General features: G+C 38.4%; 1 protein-coding gene across 4 annotated transcripts in view; it reads right to left on the bottom strand.

Moving 5' to 3' along the window:
- Nucleotides 1-14,978, bottom strand: part of PKIB (cAMP-dependent protein kinase inhibitor beta) — a 52,541-nt gene that overhangs the window by 21,186 nt on the left and 16,377 nt on the right. The window contains exon 1 of one of the 4 annotated variants that reach the window (XM_042818399.1): nt 11,344-11,397. The exons of 2 other annotated variants lie outside the window; for them this stretch is intronic. The gene's annotated coding sequence lies outside the window, so the exon portion shown is untranslated. Of the gene's footprint in view, nt 1-567; nt 648-11,343; nt 11,398-14,978 lie in introns of those variants that run through there. One more of the 4 variants, XM_042818408.1, reaches the window with a different exon arrangement.

Here is a 14,978-nt window from a genome sequence, read left to right as displayed (position 1 = left end):
GATCAGTTTGCATAGATTTACATTCCTTTTTTGCACTTCATCACCTTAGTCGATATTAATTCTTGAAGCTCTGTACAAACACAGTACAAACCCCTGACCTTCCAAAGGTACTAATTATAAAAAACAACTGTCCAGAAAGTTACTAGAATAGTAGTATGAAGATCAGCATTTTGAAGTAGATGTGAGTTCATTATGGAGATTACTGTATTTCAAAATGATGCAGAATCAGTTGTATCACTTCTTGACCTCCACCTCAGTATTTTTGTAACAGTAATTACTACCATAAATAAGCAAACATTTACATGAAAAATTGCAGCCTTCCCTGTAGCCTTTAGCACCTTCTAAATTAGTTGTGTTCTTGTGTTTGTCAATTATGCCTATCTTATTGGCTTTGCTCAATTAACATAACCATTCTTGATCACATACAAGATAACTTTGTTGATTTTACAAATACAGCTTTAAGTCAAAGCAAGAATTGAGTTCTACTTAAGAAACAGGATTTGAAGGTAAAACATTCTTTCAGTCCAAATCTCTTTCTTTCCTGAATACCGAAAATCATGTTTTTACCTGAGCTGCTGTATTACTGGACAGGCAGTGGGTACAGTCAGTGCTCCAAGCCACACCCTGTCTGAAATGCTTTTTTCACATACGTGCCCTTTCCGATTTGACATTTCATTTGTTGACTTTAGATGCTCTGTATTTACCTAAATTCTGAGAGAGGAAGAAAAAAACATGCATACATAAAAAGTCTGTCAATGTGTTCTCTCTCTTCTATTCTGAAGTTCAGAAGCACATATATTCTACACCTTTGAAGCTCTCCAGGGTTTTCATCAGCTATTCACAAGGACAGATTTTTCTGAGCTGTAGCTGCAGCTTCTGAAACTGTGACTCAGCAACAACACTTTTGGCAAGTGGCTTGGTGCAAGATAAGCTATTCTTCATCTAACAGCTTCCTTACAAGTAGCAGGATGCTCTGATTAAAGTTCACTCATTACACATGTAAGGACAGATTATTTGCTGTAAATGTGGATAAACTTCATTGGTCTTGCAATGCTCAGAGTAATTACAGTCTCCCACGCAACAAGATGTTTGGGCTGTGGAAAGTCTATTCTGGCATGTTATCATTTATTAAGAAAGAATTTTGCATTTCCATTCCAAGAAATTTATTTTCCAAATTGTACTGCTCAGACTTTTCCTTGCTGACTTTTTCTACAGTAAGAAGTTTACTTATTATTTTTTAAACAGATGAAGGAAGTTTACAAAGTCTTCTCAACTTAAGCTCAGTACGCTTGAGCTCAGTTAAGTCTGAGCTCAAGAACTACTGACTATACTTCAACCAAGCTATTCTTTACAAAATCTTTAAATAAATTAAAGCTAGAGCATGAGATATGATATTTATGTCCAGAATGGTCTTAGTTTTATAAATCAAATGCTCACCTATGCATATAAAGGCCATTTCAGGTCATTTAGCATTTATTTTGTATTATATGGACATAATACACACGCTTCTATATTGATGTCTGAGGACATATGTCATCTAAATTATTTTTCCACCTTGTACTGTTGCAAAGGACTTTAAAGTAACGTGACTATGGATGAAAAGAGACTTCTCTAAATTTGACTGGCTATGGAACTGTTCAGGCTCATACTACACCTGATGAGAAAAAAAAAATCTCTCTGAAGTGAGCAAAGATGGAGTAAATTGTATTAATTGAATAACTTACATATTAGCCATATACAAATTAAGCTTTTTGTGGATTGTCACTATGAAGGCCAATACTGTCCCTGGACTTTATCATGCCTCATTTCTTGTTCTACGAACTACAGTTCTTCACAACATCTGGGTCTGGATTCTTCTTCCTTTTTCAGTGTGTGCACTTAAGATGGGTGCCACTATACTTTCACTTGAGGTACCAGCCCTGCAAGGTAGAACGAATCCAAATCATGCAAGTAGATGCCAAAGCACCAATGAGATTGATGCTTCAGAAAACTGCTTCAATCTACAGATCTCACGTATAAAAAGAGAGTCACCTGAAACTAGTCAATAGATAATACCTGGGAGAAAGGCATGCCTAGGGATCCTTAGCCATTGCAGACTTGGCTTTGCTGAAGAAGTGCCTCCATTTACTCACCAGCAAGTTAATCAGATGAAGAAATAACCACCTCTGCAATGACTCATCTCCCTATTGAGAATAGGTTGAGAGAGCTGGGGCTGTTCAACCTGGAGAAGAGAAGGCGCTGGGGAGACCTGGCAGTGGCCTTTCAGTATTTAAAGAGGGGTTATAAGGAAGGAGGCAGATTCATTAGCAGGGTCTGTGGTGACAGGACAAGGGGAAATTATTTCAAACTAAAAGAGTAGAGATTTAGACTGGATATAGAAAAATGTTTTTTACAGTGAGGGTGGTGAAGCGCTAGAACAGATTGCCCAGATACGCGGTAGATGCCCCTTCCTTGGAGACGTTCAAGGTCAGGCTGATGGGGCTCTGAGCAACCTGATCTAGGTGTCAGTGTCCCTGTTCATTGCAGGGGAGTTGGACTTAGATGACCCTTAACAGTACCTTCCAACTCAAACAATTCTATGACCCCTTCAAATCACCAAGCAGGGCTCAATCCTTTTTTTGAAAATATGCCTAGAAGAGCATACTTAGAGTTTTTAAGGAAAACTGCCTTGAGCTTCTGTCTCCTAGGTGAATGCTTTGATAGCTAGGGAAAAGATTAAGCTGACCAACAGTACTTTCCAATGTGCATAAGACAGTGAAAGTATTCTAAGTGAAATTCAGTCCTTTCAATGTCAATTAACTTTTGCTACAATCTTCACGCTTCAATGACTAATATTCTAATATATTACTTTATTTATTTGATTATAAGTAACAATGTCTTCTTTATAGGAAAAAAAGTGGCATGCCACAGAAGTTGAGGTCAGGATTGGCATGTCAGACCACCACTTGAAACAGAGGGAAAATATTATGCTTGAAATCTAGATTTCTTCTATGATTTGTGCAGTGACTAGTTCTTACAGCAGAAGAAAGAGCCTTTGGTGTCAGAACAAGGTTCAAAACTCCCACGTTTTCCACTAAAGCTGTTAATGACTGTACTCATTTTGCACTCCTAAATCATGAATTCTTGCCTGTCCTCTTTATTTAGCTCCCAAAAAGGCAAGTAAAAACATCCAGAGCACTGAGCTGTTAGGAGGAGTTAAAGAAAACATGAGTAAAATGAAAACAAAATTAAATTAAAAACATTGTCCGTTTATTTAAGTAAGACTTGACACTGAAAACACTGATCATGTTCCAAGGCACTGCTAATGATTTCTCTGAAACAATATTTTCTTTGCACTGCCAGCATTACATTGGCAAAATACTGATAAAGAAAGCATTCCAACAAGATGCTGTGTTAGAAGTAACAGTTGCAAAAGATCTACCTTTTTTGTAACTGAAAGTAAATGAGATGAATCACAAAACAGACCTGCTAATCAGATTATAGGACAGTTACGATTTCCTCTGTTGACTCATGCTCTCTTTGCTCAGAATAACTAACAGTTTGTCTTATCTCACTCTCCTCTCCCTACTTGTTAGAATTTGTCCATGGTAGTAAGAAAGAAACAGGATTAAGAGAAAACTGAAGAGTCAACTGAAGAATTGAAAGATTTTCAATTACATGTATTAATTGCAAGTCCCATACTCAATCAGTGATTATTTGCTCTGGAGGAACTTCTAGACATTTCTAGGGCAACAAAACTCATAAGAAAATTAACATTTTCATCTTGCTAGTCTTAGTGAAGTTTAAACGCTTTGCATGCATGAATTTGTCCAAAATGTTGGAGTTAGAGTCCTGAAAAAAACAGTAAAGGAGATCAGCATAAGCTGTTGAATACACTGTGCTTGAGAAAAACTAGTCTTTAATACACATAAAATGAATCAAAGACAATTAGGTATTTGGTTTGGAATTTCTGAGTGTCACCTCTACATCAGCTGCGTTTCCACTATGAGTTCAATCTCCAGACACTCAAGTTGCATTTGCCTTTCTAGAGAGATATTCTCAGTTACTTCTCAAGTTAATGACTGAATTTGAAGTCAGTGAACTCTTAACAACTGCTAAGAGAACACTCACTGTCAGCCACTAGCAAATTTCAGCCTCCCAAAAATGCCTTACTAAAGATTCAGGACTGGTCCAAAGAGAAAGTGTTATATTTCATCACAATTTTAGAAGAATTATATATCATTAATCAACTTTAGAAATAAGACCTGAGAGTCCTCTAATTTTAGGAAAGAAAATAAATTCTGCAATTTTCCTAACTTTATTTCTGACTTTGTTCCTGAAGAAAAGCATGAGCTTTTTGAGTTTTTCTAATATTTTCTAATAGGGGGGAAAGGAAGCATTAGCATTAGGAAAAATAAAATAATTCAACTTCATCCTGCCCAGTCTTCTAAAAGAGTTCTGCATATGAAAATGAATTAGGGTCACCACTTCTGGGACAATCGAAAGCTTAATTAAATCAAAACAAGATATCCTACTTGACTTTGCTGAAGACTTTACAAATAGATGGAGTGAAGGAGCCGTAAAGAAATATCTCAGGGGAAGCAAACTCTGGTGGTTTTTCAGAGGCTGCTTGTACATTCTTCTGAATACTAAACAGAAATAAATTTAGGAATATCCTAAAATGTCAATGTCTGGGGGGGGGGGGGGGGTGCAGTAACCATTTATTTCACATTGAGAAAAGGCTAACAGAACAAGTTTTGCTATTCAGATGAAAGTAAATTGATATGGCAAACAGGTGGAAATTAGTAATTTACTCTTCTGGTCAAAGCCATCTTCTTATTAAGCAGTTAAAAGGCAGCAAGGATAGAGTGGCATACGTTTCAACTCTGGTACAGAGCCAGTTGAACATATTCTGCACTTCACTAATGCAGAAAGACTCATTCCCTTGCCCCTTACTGTTGTATAGTCCACAAACATCTGTCTTTTTGTCTAAATGAACATACACTGTTCATTTGATATTCAAAGACACTGTCTTTGGCTCATTTCCTGCTTCTACTCTCAGAAATTCTTCCATTTAATTTTGGACTCTGAACACAAAACCTTTGAACTTATTTGATGTTAGAACTCTTGAAAGAAATATTATTTCTTAATTTGTAAAAGCAGAAATAAAATTTATTTTTTCTATTTTACTTATATCAACTCATCCAGGTATTTGTTGAAATGCATTTCTGGCAGCATGGAAGGAAAACAAAAAGATACTTCCTGTTTGGACAGTTGCCTACTAATCCTAGTTAATCACCTCTTTCAAGAAGTCAAGGTATGGTTGTCTCAAAGTAACAGTCTGCCAACACCTCAAAACCAACATACTTTCTATCACGTCAAGGCTCATTTGACAGCGAACAGCAGTGATATCTTGGATTACTCACAGGTCTCCAAATGGGACAGGACATGCAGCCAGGAGATGTCTGGGACAGAGCCAGAAGCATAGGATGAAGTAAGGCTGAAAACTTGGTGATATATACTAAAAGAAAAATTCAAGTTGGAAGGGACCACATCTATTCCAACCTCCTGATCAAAGCAGGCTCTACTATACAAACCAAGTTGCTCAGGGATTTGTCCAAAAATTTGGGTTTTGAATGCCTCCAAGGACAGAGACTCCACAACCTTTCTGAACAATCTCTGCCAGGACTTAACTGTTCTCATGGCAAAAAAGCTTTTCTTTACATCAAGTCAGAATCTGCCACGTTCTAATTTGAAACCACAATCTTATGTCCTCTCTGTTGTGCAACACTATAAAGAGCCTAACTCCATCTTCTCAGTAATCCTTTGTAGGTAAGGGAAGGCCACTCTCAGACCCCCCTAGACTCTTTTCCAGGCTGCGAAAGCCCCAAACCTTCAGCCTCTATTAACACTGCAAATGTTTTTTCCCTGACTTACCTCATGGTCTTCTGCTCCAGTTATCAACATCCTTCTTGTAAGGCAGAGGCAAAGTGAGTCACGTTCTTCCAGACATAGTCTAACAAATGCAACTCAGTATCTCATTACACCTTCCTTGTTGCCAGCACAGTCTCCAAGTAACATTAAGTTTGCTGAAGGCAATGAACAAAGCAGGATTAAGACCATCACAGTTACTGAAAGTTTTCAGACTGAGCTGCTCACCCAGAGAAGTGCCCAAAAGATGGAGAGCTTTCAACTGAATCCACATTACTTTGCATTCTGAAAGCCTCTATCTTTGTGAAACTGGCATAGCACCAGATTTCCTGTCAGGCAGAGCATGTGATATACAAATCAGGCATCAAAAAATCAGCTCAGTTATTCTGAATGGGGCTGGCACCGATACTGGTTTCCAGATGGTTTTCTGTTGTGTGTTTCTATTACATAGGGGAATGCAGCAAAATCAGAATTGAAAGCCTTTCCCAAAGAGAAACAAGAAATCAGGGAAACTGAAGCAAAAATGAAAAGACTAAGGCAATAATCAGTAAATTAAGTAACATCCTGTGTCACTGTTTTCTCAAATAAGAAAAAAAAAACGTGAAAGCTCTCACTTTTATGCCAAACAATTCAGCTGACTCTGTGGTCCATAGCAGCTTTGGCTGGCATTTTCCAGTCTCATTTATATGGCTAGATGCAAAGCAGCCAATTACCATGTTTATTTATAACTTTATTAACAAACATGGTCTTTGAAAGGACAGATGTTGTTGTTTATCATCCCCTTGGATTTCAACCATCTCCATATTGGTGTCTGTACTCTGTGCTCTACCAAGTCTGACTTGTTTTGCTCCTTATTTGCTTTTGAGCAAATTTTTCAAACTGCTTGGTGCTTGTATTAAGGACTGTTTAAATCCAATTAGCCGATAAATACCATTAAAAATCAATGGGAAAATTAAATCAAATAATTTAACTGTGGTAGTAATCCTGGCTTCTAAAGGAATGGCTGATGGGCACATTCTTAAAAGAGTAGGGACATGGGAGTGCTGAATTCACCCACCTTTAGCTATTTTACTAAATTCCGTGTATTTATTGTATTAGAGCCTACTTATTATGTAGCAAAAGAAAACTCAAATACAATAGAGGATAATGTCAAATCACTGAACTGAGCTACAGAGCAATATTAAATCAAATGGCACATTTACTCTAAAGTTGTGGCTCTGTACATCATTGTACTGCATAGCTCCAGTAGGTTACAGCATTCAGTCGTGTTTAATTTTTGTAATTGCACACTTAAAAGCACACACATAAGTACTCTGTTCAGCTGGGGCCATAATTGCTCATTTGCTCATATTTTCAAGTTTGGTCTTTCAAAATAGCAGTCACAAGCTTAAGACCATCAAGGGACAACAGGTCAAAATATGCAACTTTATATTCTTAATGCTGATAAGTCCTGAGTATTTTTGAGTTCTACAGGTATTGGGGAGAGCTGAAGTTACTTAATGACTTAAAGGATCAAGCTCTACTAAAATTGTAGCAATCTGCAAGCTTTTATCAGAAGTTTCTGTCATTAATAAACTCCAAGGAAAAGTTATTTACTAACAGGAGTTCATTCCCTGTGTTTGAAAGCATGTAGCAGCCTGGTAAGCCCACATACAGGCAGCCATGGCCCAGAGCTCAAATCCTCTGAGAAGACCAAAAGGGCCAAGGCACAAAAAACAGGATTCACCTTGTTACTCATACCATCCTGTTAATGCACAATGAGAGGAGGTGAGCATGAAGCTCCTTGCTGCTGCTGAGCAACAATAGCTGGGGTGGAGGAGCTGGGACAGAACAGCACAGAAACCCCTGACTCCACTGCTTCTTCAGCCCATGCCTCTTGGCCTTGAAGCCAGGTCATGGTTTCCTCATGCTTTATCAACCTGCCTTTTTTCCTTCCATCTTACTGACACGGAATTCAAGCTAATAAGCTTTGTGAGTTTATTACTCTGAGAAAGAACTATATACTATTTGGCTTGAAGCAGAAATCCAGGATCTACAGGCTATGGAAACTGAGCATGGGCACTCTACAGAGAGGGACAGTTGCAGGGCTTGGGGCACAAGTTAGAATTTTGTGAACAAGTGTATCACTACTGGCTGCACTGTGAAAAAAGCAAACGTATGGCTGCAGTGCTAGGACCTAAGACATACACGGGATGAGCAAGGAGCATTTTGAAGAGTAAGTTCAACTTCGGGAAGTTTAATTTTAATCACCAGTCAGAGATTCGTTGAAGACTGAGGAAGAGGTCCAGGCTTATCCCCGTCCACTGTGCAACCGGGGAGATATTAGTGTGGAAGTAAGAAAAATCCCTTTATTCATAAGCCCTAGCACAAGGTGGACATAACTGAAAGACTGTGGACTTCACCAGAGCACCTACAGGCTGGATCTGCTAGGCTGAGACACAGAGAAAGCCACAGACTCAAAAGTAGATGGGAAGGGACTCAGCTCAGAATGATCTCATCTTTTCAGCTGCTAGAGCTGATCCTGCCTATTTGTCACACAGAAAGCGAGAGGGAGAGCAATCTCCCCCCAAAACAGTCTGTAATCTTTGGTGGTTTGCAGTTGTGACTCAGTCACACAGATAGACCTAAATCTGAGGGAGGCTACAGCTTATTTCCGTGCAGGTTATCATACTGCACACAGGATTTTTTAAGTGCAATTATGGTCCCTGATATCCTCTCTAAAAAGAGTTATCACCATAGTAACGCCTAAATCACACGGCACTGCGCACCTGATACCAATCAATCTTGAAAACATCTTTTTAAAGAAACAGACTCCTGGAAAACTGCAGGTGGAAGTTTATGTCTACCACGAAAATGTTCTCTTCTAACAAAAATGGAAATTGTACATTATAATCATTTAATTCCTCCATTCAACCCTAATTTTTATATATCAATTGAAAAAAATGGTAGAAAATAAAAAAGGTCAGTGGTAAAAGAGCAATGGTTCTGTGCCAAACAGAATGGCAAGCAACAAAGTGCAGCATGTAAATGATACCTTGCATTTTTTTTGCCTTGAGCATTAAAAGTGACTTCTGAGAATACAGCCATACTCTGGTAGCTGAAACAATGCATAAATATTTCCACTATAATGCCTCTTCACCTTCCCAAGAAAGCAGTCTTTACAAGTGCTAATTAAATAGAAATTTCGTCAGCTTCTTTTCCCTTTCTTTCCCAGCTTGTTACTTACTTTTATTTTTCATTAGAAATGTGTTCCTCTCTCTGGGTAAAAATTCCTGAAGAAAATGATCTTTTCGACAACGATTTCTGCATTCAGCTTGCAGGGCAAATTTCTGCCATACTCATCCCAGAAATATCCAGCAGCCAAAGCATCAGCAAAGTTGCTGATATCTCTACATTGTTTTTTGTTTGTTTGTTTTCCCCTTTCCCCTCCCCCCCCTCCACTCTTGTAGCAGGTTCCTGCTATAACTGTTTTCAACAGCCTGCTGCCTGTTGTTATTCTAGCAGGCACATTACTAAATGTGGATGAAAATAATTCCAACGCAAAGACCCATGCACAAACTTCAGCCAGCCTCAGTAAGATAGTCTTGGTATTGTCTAATTGATTATATCCCTAAATATCACTGCTTTCTGACAGCCTAGCACTTTGTAATTTTCCTTCAAAAATGGAAGCCATTTGAACAGAAACAACCACCTCTTATATCTTCCATTCATCTATGTTTTATTTCTCATGTAAGTCTCAGGTGTAAACATTTATTGTGTGACAGTGCCCCTCTTTCATTAGGCACGATTTCAGAACAGGACAGCAACTGAATCTGCCAATGCCATTGACTGATCATAGCTGTATATCTAGCTGTCATAATGCTAGTAACAAACTTGCTTGAAATTCTTACAGCACCCTGGAGACGTGTGCAAAAATACTGTGAGTAGACACTGGGTCAGTGGGTAATGGGTAATGAGACATCCTTCACTAAGCTTACTGAAGCCTGTCTCCCCCTTTGACCCACCAGAGTAAGTTACATGCTCATAAGTTTTTGAGCTTATCTGGGGTGATACACAAAAATAGCTTACAAAAATGCTCCCACAACTCATTCCCAGACAACTGGTCAGCTCCAGGAATAACTTCTTAAATCATTAGAAGATCACTTAGAAAAAAGCTGTAACTTCTTCCATTCTACTCCTTTCACTAGGGCTGTCCTAATCTTTGTAAAGTGGGCATTCATGACATATATATATGGCAGCTGTTAAGATAGATAAGTGTTTGTATCACTTTGCATATACTACAGCTGAAATGTCAAATCAGAAAAAGACACAGATGTTTATTTTGCTTAGATAGGAAAAAAATCGAGTTGCCCTGAACTTCAGTGTGCTGTTGGCCTCTTTCTTACATGTGTGTTACATGACCAAAACGAGGAGCAGAGATAGAACCAAGCTGCATGCTGTTTTGAAGCTAGAAAAATAAAGGGAATTGATGATATGTAAGCCTTTGCAGCAGAGTGTTAATACACCTCATTAAAGTGCAATTCAGTGAAAAGCAATCATCTTTGTAGTTTTCTCCTACAAATTAAGTTCATTTCACTATTTCACTAACATGTATTTCACTAACAAGTAATCATGAAATACAGATACCTCCTGAAAGCTGTTCAAGGTATTTGTGCTCTCTGTAACACTTCAGGAGTAAGGATAGGCAGTAACAGAGTACCATTATGCGCAAGGAAGCTGTGCTTTACATCTGCTTTCATCGTGTGGAATTAAATCTATTCAGCTCCACTTCTGACTTGTCTCTCAGCAGGTGGCAATATTGTCCAGCAGGGCACCAGACCCCAATAGGTAAAATGTTTGTTCCAAAATCAAAATTCAGAAGCCGCTAACGATTTCAGTTTTAAACTATGACAGGGCCAAATTATGGTTTTCAAACTGCATAGGAATCAACTGAAGAACAGACCCACTGATGCTGGATGATCCTTACGATCAAAGACCGTACTTTGATTATATCCGTTACATTTTGCAAAGGGAAATGGCAAGGGAAGATCAGAAACATGCAAGTAAGTTGTTAGAGCAAGTGAGAAAGCTCCCTGAGCTCTAACAGCCAATAAGAAAAAACTAAAAAGCCACAATTCCAAAATCCTTAGTTTAAAGATTATGCAGTAGAATGAATAGAAACAGCCTACCTTTGACCTGAAAGAGTTTTGTCATAAATAACTCATTTACCATGCAGGCCAACATGGAAGGCATTCCCATGCAGGCATTACAGAAAAACCCAGTAAAGAACAGAATATTGCACAATACTATTGTATTTGCCACACCAAAATGATGATTCATTTGTCTTCCACATTCATTTCTAAAACCAAGGTCATCATTACGACAAAAAACAAAACAAAACAAAACAAAAAAAAAAACAGTAAGGGTCACAAATCTCATGAATATTTTCATTACCTTCTCTCCATATGCTTTTGCTGACTTCAAGATCACAAACCTTGCACTCTTATGCAGCTGACTCAGCACCACTGTAGAAGCCATTAACACTGCAAGTTTAGAAATGCTAAACCAGTGCTCTGCTCCAGCTGCTTTTCTTTACTACTATCTTTATGTACATGAGCCTCAAAAACATGATATGTGCCTTTTAGACTGTTTCCTTTTTACACTCCCAGCGCTCTCTTGGAAATACAATCTTTATATAACTACATCTACTCTCTGGCTCTTTTGTTTCTTCTGGTGTTAAACAACTATAATTTCTATAAACAACTATAGTAAATAGCTTGCTGAACATTTATTCATATGACTACAAACAGCAAACCACTATATTTGATAATATACTTTCCTTCTGTACTAGTGTAAGATTGTAGTGGAATGACATTTGCCTGATAAAAATTTGGCCCATAAAAAGCAAACATAAGCAGAGCATCAGAACAAACAAGCAAAACAAGTCAAAAATTCTATCTTTTGTATTCCTCTTTCAAATTCAAATTTGCTTCTCTGGAACCTACATCGAAGGCTGTGTTCCCCTAGCCCAGTTCTAATTTCTAAACTTCAATGCAACCACCTGGAAGTATTCGCTAGCTTTTTTCCCCTTCTCTTTCTTTGTCTCAGAGAAGAGCAAAAAGCGAAGACAGAGCTTGGCTTCCATGACAGATTTGCCATTATGCTGTGATAGATGATGCTGACACTGATTCTGTTGAATTTTTTATTATTATTTAACCTTGAAAAACATTAAAAACTACATTTCTCAGAAGCAGTGAGGAATAAGGGCACCAACAGTCTATGCTGTAGCACTGCCCAAATCTTGTTGAACAGCCTCGAAACCATTTGAAGACAGAGACATGCCTCCTAAGAGAGAATTTATGGTTTTCATTTACTTGTGATTTAGATGGAGCAACCACCAGCAATTAGCTGTGAAAAATAAGAGGAATTGCTACCCCCTGCAGCACACCTCACCTCTCCACCAGCCACACCAACAAGCCCTGGGTCCAGCCTGCAGGTTAGCCCTCCCCACAGGATGGGGGCATCTATTTTGGGAGTCCTTATTTGAACTTCAGATTTAGTGGGTGGCAACCCTGCCCACACCAGTGGGTTGGAACTAGATGATCTTTAAGGTCTCTCCCAACCCAAGCCATTCTATAAGTCTATGATTCTATGATCTTTGATGCACCCCATCACATTCGCTTCTGTCTTTTCACAAATAATTTTACCTATTCAGATAAAATGGAACTTCCAGGGGATTTGAATGGGCTAAATGTAAAATACCTTTGAGCCCAGCTTTAAGGACCCAGATGTCTGATTTATGTGCCATGAAAGTCACAGCAAACATCAGTACGCTTTCTAGATGCTCACCTGCCACTGTTCCCCAAGGTAGACTTGCCTTTCCCAATCATTCTCAAGATAAATTATAAGAGGTTACTGACTTCAACAAAAAAATATAGAAATGACATATTACTGCTGTTCTTTTGATTTTAGTGTATGTTCTGTTTTCAGAAAAAAACAGAAGCTAAACTAGGCCAGCGAGAGCATCTCCACTCCCAATTCCTGCTTACTTTAGAATGAGGAGTGAAAGCTTCTCCAAACACTTATATCAAATGTGCATCTGCTCCTTGTCCACCATGGACTGGAGAAGAGTAACACAGAGGAGACAGCCCTGTCCCATCATCCACAGAAAGACACAGCCTATAGATCATACTGATGAAGTGCTTCTCAGTCACAGGATCCTGACACACTTAGTATTTGGCTCACTCTGCCTTCAGGTCACTTTTCACCATTGTTAGGAGTCAGCCTCCAGAGTGCTGATCTCACCTGAAAGGCATTTAATGACAACTGTGGAGATCCAGAGGCTTGCTGGCTGGAGAAAGCCCTACAGCAGATGAAGGACCAAAAGTTCATCCTAGGGACAGAGCTGTCTCCTTCTTAGGTTTCCTACTTGCTCCCATGACAGTAATTACAGCATCTCTTTGGCTGCATAAGGACAACTTGCTCTATCTTTGGAAATACATAAACATGGTAGAAGTTTAGTTCATGCAGTGCTTTAATAAGACACCTTAATATGCACACAGAATAGCTTTACAGATTCCACCATCTTTTTTTTTTTTTTTTTTTTTTTTTTTTAAATGAGTTTACACATGGTCTCTCCAATGCAGAAGTTCTTTATCGTAATTCCCACCTTGTATAACTTAATTATATTGACTTTGGTGTCAGTGTTGTCCACTTCAGTGTTGGGCCTATGCAGTACAGAGAGCTCTGAATTAAAGAAAAGGGGGGCAGGAAGTATCTGTATTAAAAAAATAAATATATGAAGTTAACATGCATTGAGCACCTAACCCAAGTCACACTGAAATCAGGAGAGCCTTCTCAGGACTTCAGATTCAAAATAGAGGGATTTTATCAAGGCTTGGACTAGCAATGCAGAATTCTGCCTTTGGTCAGACATCTCTGAATGTCAGGAAGGTGCATGACCACTTAATCCTCCTCATGCAGACTGTGCTAGATATGAAAGAATATTGGCAGGCCTGATTTCCACACTGCAAACCCACATTTGAGAAATTTATCTTAAAAAAAAAAAAAAAAAAGGATGCAGCTTATCAATTTCCACATTTTCATCATTCCTGGACAGATATGAGAGTTCTACCTCAGAACAGATATAAGAGGTTAATTTAATTTCTGATCTCATGCTGTAAACTATTAAGCTACATAACTTGTGTCATGAGTGTTATCTATAGTGAAATAAGGAAAAAAAAAAACACCCATATTTCAGAAATTCTGCTTCTATTAAGTTAAAAAGAAAAATGTCAACAGAACATCAAGAGATTAATCATGCTTAAGCTGCTTCTATTCCCTGTTGTAGCTCCTTCCTCTACCAGTCACTTGCCTAAGCAAGAACATTCTGCTGCATTCAGAAGAAATTTCACAGCTGCAGATGGAAAAAAACTGTTTTTCATATCCTGTGTTACTTCAACTTATTCATAAGTATTTCAAACATTGAGATATTTAAAGTCTGTTCTCAACATTCAGGAATGAATACCCCCCAAAAAAACTTGTTTCCAGCAACAGAAAATCTTCAAGCCCAAGTCATTCTACATGAAGGAGGCCAAAGTAACCATCCTTCTCTTCAAAACTTCTGGCTGTGCGTACTTACTGAATATCTGATTTGAACTCCTGCTGAATATCTGCACTTCTCATATGAAAGCTCTACAAACATGGGCAAGTGACACAATATAGAAATCATCTACTGTAATTAGGCTTCAGTTTTAATGGCACTAGTTTAGAAGCTACCTTTAATATACATTTTCTTCTGTTTGACAAACAGAACATTAAGTAGCTCTCTATGCCTAAACAGCATGTTAGAAATCACCAGGATTATTTTGGTTTCTTCCAGAGCAGTGACAAGTTCCTATTTCATTCTTCTCTGAGACATCTGAACGTATACCTTCTGAAACCAAAAGAACAGCAGCTAAATGATCTGAAGGGTGTTCAGTGCACCTAGCAACTCATCTCACCTCAGTACATCTTTGTGTGCTGGGAAACAATGTTCCTGCCCCCAAAACTTCTTACTCTATAAGGCACCGGCAACTTCTCTACACACC

This window comes from Centrocercus urophasianus, unplaced genomic scaffold, assembly GCF_019232065.1.
Source record: "Centrocercus urophasianus isolate 14NV4802_14NV808 unplaced genomic scaffold, USGS_Curo_1.0 seq_10, whole genome shotgun sequence".
NCBI classification, from domain to species: Eukaryota; Metazoa; Chordata; class Aves; order Galliformes; family Phasianidae; genus Centrocercus; species Centrocercus urophasianus.
This window is presented reverse-complemented; position numbering and strand designations above follow the sequence as displayed.